The following is a 7,308-nucleotide window of genomic DNA, read 5'->3' as shown; positions in this document are numbered from 1 at the left end:
TACCAATGCAAAGAATACATACAATCAAGATACTAGACAAGGATGCAATCAATAGAGCTATTATAGCAATTATCAGTTTCCCCGCATCAGGTTTTGCCTGAAATGTGATACAAGGTCAACAATTTCAACATTCTCAATGACTAAATTCTACTTCCAATAATAAACACCAGGAATCAGCCACTTACAAGTGCAAGTACTCTACAGAACCCCACGTTTACAGCCTGACAGTTCAAGAACGAGTCGTCCCTTCTTAAAACAGTTCAAGAATGAAAGTCAAAAGTAAGAAAACCTGAGAAACATAATTAAGACTATATAAAATCCTATTCCAACTGACCTGACCACCAAAATATTTAGTTGTTGGAGACCGGAGAGGGTAACGACGGCGACTGGAGTCTTGGAGAGTGGAGAGGGCAGCAACAGCCAACGAGTTTGAGAGGAGAGGACGGGAGGAGGAGAGACGAGTAATGAAGAAGAAGAAGAAGGACTTGGGAGTGAAATCAACAGGGAAGTGGAGAAGGCAGCGACGACTGGAGTCTTGGAGACAATGGAGAGTGGAGAGGGCAGTGGCGGCCGGCGAGTTTGAGAGGAGGAGAGGAGGAGTATTGTCGAGTGTGAAGTTAGGGATTCAAGATTCAAACTTTTCAAACTAATATTAGATTTAGGTATTTAGGATTTTAGATAATAAGGATTTTTAAAAATTAAAATAATATTATTATATTAATAGGATTATAGGAAAATTGGTTTATTAAACCGGTTATGAAAATGATATAAATTGTAAACCGAACTGGAAAACTGGTTTAGCCATTTTTTGAAACCGAAACCGGTTAACCGGTTTTTTGGACTGGTTTCGGTCCTGTTTCTCGGTTCTGTTCAGTTTTCGATTTTTTTTTTTTTTTTGCAGCCCTAACAAAGACAGAGCACCCAAAAATTTTGGGTGGGATGATGGAAATAAGACGAGTTGTTGGAAACGATTTTAGGAGGGTGTGACAAGGTGTGTTGAAATTTAGAACTCAAGACGGCATTCTATTGATAAGGTAAGTTGCTGTAAGAACTGTTTCCCCCCAGAGATATTTTGGTACATTTGTTGCGAACATGAGCGATCTAACCACCTTTAGTAAATGTCTATTTTTTCTTTCAGCAATTCCATTTTGTTGTGGGGTACCTATACATGAACTTAAGTGAACTATTCCTTCTTTCGCTAGAAATTCTCCTAGGCTGGAGTTGAAATAATTTCTAGCATTATCAGACTTTAGGATTTGTATTTTTTATTGGAATTGGGTCTTAATCATATTTTTGAAACTTTTGAATATTTGAATCGTTTCTGATTTTTCTTTCATGAGGAATACCTAGGTTAATCTAGTGTGATCATTTGAGAATGAGACAAACCACCTTGCACCTGTTACATTTTTTATTTTTGACGGACCTTAAATATCACTATGAATAATTGAGAATGGACTAGACGCTTTGTAGGGTTGAACGGGAAAATGAGACCGAACATGTTTTGATAATTGACAGAGTTCACATTCAAAGGATTTTGGATTTTGTTAAATAAGGATGGAAATAAATGCTTGAGATACATAAAATTTGGATGACCTAAGCGATAGTGCCACAACATGATTTCACTAACGTTATTTTGACAAGAAACAAAAAAAGAATTACCACTAATTGCCTTTTGAGGTTGTTCTTGTGGATAGTGGCGGTCCTTAAGGATGTAGAGTCCAGAGCATTCCTCAGCATTGCCAATCATCTTCCCCAAATCCAAATCCTGAAATTCACAATGAGTGGAGCAAAAATTAATAACACACCTCTTTTCCTTAGTGAGTTTACTAATTGACAATAGATTACATTCCAAGTTAGGAACAAAAAGAACAGAGTTGATAGTAAGGTCCTTTGATAGCACAACTGAACTTGTACCAATAACCTTTGATAGCGAACCATCCGCTATTCAGACCTTTAAATTATTTGGACATGGGCTATATGTATCAAACATTGTTGCATCTCCTGTCATGTGATCAGTTGCTCTTGAGTCCACAATCCAAGGTTTTTTACATTTCTTACCCATAGTAAAGGCGCTTAAAAAAATATCTTTGTGAGTCAAGGTTCCGTAACCAATGACATGGTTGGAAGATGAGTCGGGTTGTGACTAAGCTGACAGAAGAGAAGACAATAATTTTTGAACCGTCTCCATTTGCTCTTTGTTAAACGGACTTGCTTTAGAAGGTGATTGCTCCTCGGTAGAGACGTGATTTCCTCAGCCTTCTTTCTCCATCTATTGATGTAGAGATAAAAACTAGGAAAAACTTGATGATAGGGACAAAAAGGATTAAACCCGCTCTGATACCATGAAGAAAATAAAGAATGAAAGTATGAAAGAACACCAACTCAATTTCTTTTGTGATCTACTTTTCTATTGAATAAAGAGGACATAAATAAATAGGTTACAATGTTGAGACAATTCTGGAAAGGAATCTCTCTTGAAGGAAAAAAAAAAATAAAAATAAATCAAGAAGATTTGACAATTAGGAATTCAATCTTTTTGTAAAAGGAAAAGAATAATTAAGAAATAAAAAACTCCTAAAATAATAAAAACTCCTAAAAAACAAGATACACTAACTAATACATAACAAGGAAACAAAACAATCAAATAAATACAATCAATGACTTGACTTTCAACAAAGAATATGACTCGCAGCCTGGAAATTAAAAAAACCACCATTGAAGACTTGGCAATTTTTTTATTATCATATCTACTTTGGATAGGAAAATATAAATGTGAAATATTCATATTTGTCAAACTTATGAGTTGTGAATGCACAACAATTATGTGTACACACTGGTTGCCAATCTTATGATTTGGTTTGTTTCTTTTGTTGTCTGTGTGCATATTAGTTCTACGTGCACACTAGTTGCCAAACTTGTGTCTTGGCTTGGTTCATTTCAAGTGTGTGTGCACAACAGTTTGTGCTTACACTTTCACTTTAGATGTTTGCAACCCAGCACGAGTTGTATGTCTGATAAAGTGAAAAATATTTTGTTTATCTTTGTCTCTTACTTTTTATGACCTTTTTACATGTGTCATATTATTCTTAAGTAGTCATAAGAAATAAAGTTTCTTTTCCTGATTTGTTTTGTGGTCCAAACTAAAATAAGAAATACTTTCCTTACTTGGACAAACATAGGTCAGCCCCTTGTTGGCTAACATGACACTAATGTGTTGAGTAAGAAACCCTACATTATATATCATCTCATCTTGCATTTTGAATCTATATAACCTTTTGATCTTTTATTTTATTATACTTTGAAATTTCTTAGAGTATTCCTTCTCTTAAGGTTCATAGGTTTATTTCCATTTTGTGCCAAAACCTCACCATATCATTTATTGTCTTGATGGCTCTTGGAACGTGGTTCCTTTGCTGATGCTGGTGCATGGCATCGGTGCTTGATGCTTGGTGGTTCACAAACTGTTCTCGGGTGTGTTCTCGACTTGAAGAAGATCCAAGGAATTGTTACACGTTAGAGATTCAGAGTGTGATGCTAAGTGTAAAGTTGAATGGAGAGTTTTTTTTACTGTATCTTAGATCAACTTTAAACATTATCTTGTAATGTGTTTTTAACTTAGTGGATTGCTTCGATCTAGACAAGGTGCTATGGATATAGGCTAACAGGGGATTTTAGCATAATCATGTATATGACTGTATTCTTTATTTTCTGCACTTGTGTTTGATGTGGTTAAATTAGAAATGTCTTAATCAACTTAGTAATATTCCGCTGCACTTAAAATGGGTAACCATACACTAAAGTGAGTTAACTAAGAACTTACTCTCCCAACAGTAAAATATATCAAGACCAGTTCAAAAGATTTCTTCTATAAATAGAGTAGCTTGTCTTGCAGCATTTCTCACCTCTTACCAAGCACAATATTACTTACAGCCTAAATCAAAATGAAAGGTTTTCTTCAAGCTTTAGTTATCTTAGCTTTGGCTTCCTCATTTTGCCTCTGCTTTTGACCCCAGCCCTCTTCAGGACTTCTGTGTAGCCATCGATGAACCAAAGAACGCTGGTATTTACTCACTTCTCTTTCTGTATATTAAGTTAAGCTAGCTAATAACTCTTGTCCTGTATGTAACCAGGCATTAATTCTTACCGATTTGATTGTTTGATGCAGTGTTTGTGAATGGGAAGTTCTGCAAGGACCCCAAGCTCGCCAAAGTTGAGGATTTCTTCTTTTCAGTTAAAAATCCTGGAAACACAAATAACCTAGCTGGTTCAAATGTCACTGCTGTAAATGTGGAGCAAATTCCAGGACTCAACACGCTTGGCATATCTGCAGTCCGTATTGACTGTGCTCCTTATGGGCAAAACCCTCCTCATACTCACCCTCGTGCCACTGAGATTCTTGTTGTCTTGGAGGGTACTCTTCTTGTTGGTTTCGTCACTACCAATCCGAACAACACACTTAGCAAAGTTCTTAACAAGGGTGATGTTTTTGTGTTTCCCATTGGTCTCATTCACTTCTAATTCAATATCAAGAAAACAAATGCAGTTGCCATTGCTGGCTTAAGCAGCCAGAACCCTGGTGTGATTACCATTGCAAATGCAGTATTTGGATCAAATCTCCATTAATCCTGATTTCCTTGCAAAAGCCTTCCAGTTGGACGTAAAAGTGGTGAAAGATCTCCAGGCTAAGTTCTGAATGGATTGTAACTAGAGAATATATGTCAAAGATTCAAAATGCTGTGAAGCAGCAACTTATTAGTGAATAATCATGTCAGCAAAATTCTTGCTAAATTGTTGTAACAAAGAGGTTGCTAAATTTACTAAATTTTTATAACCAAGCAATCTCCATCTATCATCCTTTCTGATTCAGAAGGAGACCAAAGACTCCTGTTTTCTTATTCTACATATGGTCCAACTATGGAGACGGCTGGAGTTGGTCTTTATACTGTTATAAAATTTAATAATTAATGGTAATTATTTTATGATTTTATCTGTTGATTGTCAACTTTCATGTTATCATTTAAATGTGTCACACAATATATAGTTGGTTCTTCATTTTTCGATATTGTTATTAATTTAATTATTAAAGTATAGTTATGGTTATTGGTTATCCTTATTCAATACATACAACATATTATGAAGGCAAATTACAGGGAACAAAGGAATCACTCTTTTGAGAGTATACAACTTTTCCCACCCAAGGTTTGCCTTAATTACGCTTTCCCACCCAAAAGTTTCAAAATACCACTTTTCCACCCAAAGTTAATATTTCGTTACTACCCAAAGTTGACTCTGGCATCAAAAATTTTCTCTGTCACAACCATTTAAACCTCCGGTTTTTTATCTACAAAACCCCTTTTACTCTGACACCTGATTTCTCATCGATTGCCAGACACCACAAAGCTAGGTTTTCTTGTTCCTAGTTGATTTCCAATGGCAAATATTCAATCGATCACCATTATTTGATCCACTAGTCTCCACTCTATAAAATCTCTTTCACCTTGGCTCCTAGTAACTCACGAATGCTGATTGAGAAAGTGAAGTGTATTTGTATTAATGGCACATAAACTGTAGGTGAGAAAATATTATTTTGAAACTTTTAGGGTGGAAAAGTGTCATTAAGGCAAACCTTGGGTGGTAAAAAGTCGTTTAATCTTCTTTTGAAGATTTAATTGTATGTTTTATATGCAATGGACAAATTAGAAACGTAGATGGATCAAATACATTAATTAACAGTATTTGATTTTGATGTCTTTCACTTCACCTATTAAAACTTGCCCCATCAATTTTTGTAACTTCATCCTTTAAACAATCTAATGGATTGACCACTTTTAGTAGTCAACTTAATTGCATGCTTTTAATGAATGACAATATATAATATTACAATAGTCCAACCCCACCACCCCGCCCCCGCGCACCCCCCCCCCCCCCCCCCCCCAAAAAAAAAAAAAAACACAATTTGAATTCAGATATTCTATGTACAATTAAATTAAATCCATCCTCATTTGTTGATTAATTGTTTATCTATAGTTGCTACGTATGCTTATAAACTCCTAATGTGAAATTTTCAACCCTAGAATTAGTCTGACGTCAAGGAGATTTGTTCTATTCCTTGAGTTTTGGATTCAAACTTTGGGATTCTCTATCAATAATATTGTAGCTTACCTGGTCCTTTAGGCTTATAAAGGATTCAATACTCCGAGAATTAGTTAAGGTGCGCGCAAACTAGCTTGGACACTCCAGAACTACAAAAAAAAAAAAAAAGTGAATTTTCTTTATACGTAAAAGAATGAGGTAGAGGGAGAACATTTCTCTTAAATCAAAATTTCCATTCAAAGTTTCTTATGGTTGAGTGAATCCAGAGACGGCTGGTTTTAAGAATTGAAATTGAATCGAATCCAATTGAGTTAATATCAAGTCCGGCCGGCCAAGATAAGATTAACTTTTAAAGTTTTAATTTTTCCTCAAAAAAAGGGTTTAGTGCCTCCCAAAAATCAACCCTAGCTCTACCTGCTGTGCCCATATATGGTTGATTTTCGACCCTTTTTCCATCGTCTAGTCATAGAATATATATATAATTTCATTAGAGGAATCATGGGGTTCACACCAAAAGCCATAAGAAATAATCTCAAAAAGGAATTCTTAATATTATTGAACAACATAACACTTCATTTTTAGCTTTCACTGTGGACGAAGCTGGTTATTAGTCTCTTCTAGATATATAGGTGGTATAATTCTTTTATTGCAAATATATCATTCATCATGATGATCAATCTTTTAAACTTGGACAGGATAGGTCGGTTTGATCAATCTGATTGGGAACCAGACCCTTATTCGATTCGATTGGAAATCAGACCCTTATCCAATCCATATCCTAAACCCAATTATAGTAATTAGATCGGATTGACCTGAGATTGAACCGGTGGAACAATGATGAATCCTTAGTTCAATCATCGGGTCAGAGAACCCTGCCACATCATGCTGACATCACCGGTTCGATTTATGTTATATTGTTACTTTATTTTGTTAAATTGTTGTTTTTATTTATGGATTTTTGATTTATTTTATTTATGTTATATTTGTTTTTTGGATTTTGGATTTGGAAAATTACTAGAATTTTAAAGTTTTATTATGCCATGTTGATGTCACCGGTTCGACAGGCTAGTCCAATCGATTGGACCGACCGACCGACTGGGGAACTAAACCCTGACCACGTCACGGCCCGGTCCGGGTGTTACAACATTGATGTTGATGCAACTATTTTTACAAGCAAACTAATTAAAATGATCACTGAACTAGTTTGTTCAAGAT

At 35.4% G+C, this 7,308-nt stretch overlaps 1 pseudogene; it reads left to right on the top strand.

Moving 5' to 3' along the window:
• Positions 1 to 3,426: 3,426 nt before the first annotated feature.
• LOC116142737 lies at positions 3,427 to 4,693 on the top strand (annotated as a pseudogene).
• Positions 4,694 to 7,308: the final 2,615 nt, after the last annotated feature.

Source organism: Pistacia vera, unplaced genomic scaffold (genome assembly GCF_008641045.1).
Source record: "Pistacia vera cultivar Batoury unplaced genomic scaffold, PisVer_v2 Contig418, whole genome shotgun sequence".
NCBI lineage: Eukaryota > Viridiplantae > Streptophyta > Magnoliopsida > Sapindales > Anacardiaceae > Pistacia > Pistacia vera.
The sequence above is the reverse complement of the archived record's forward strand: the minus strand, read 5'-3'. Positions and strand labels throughout refer to the sequence as shown.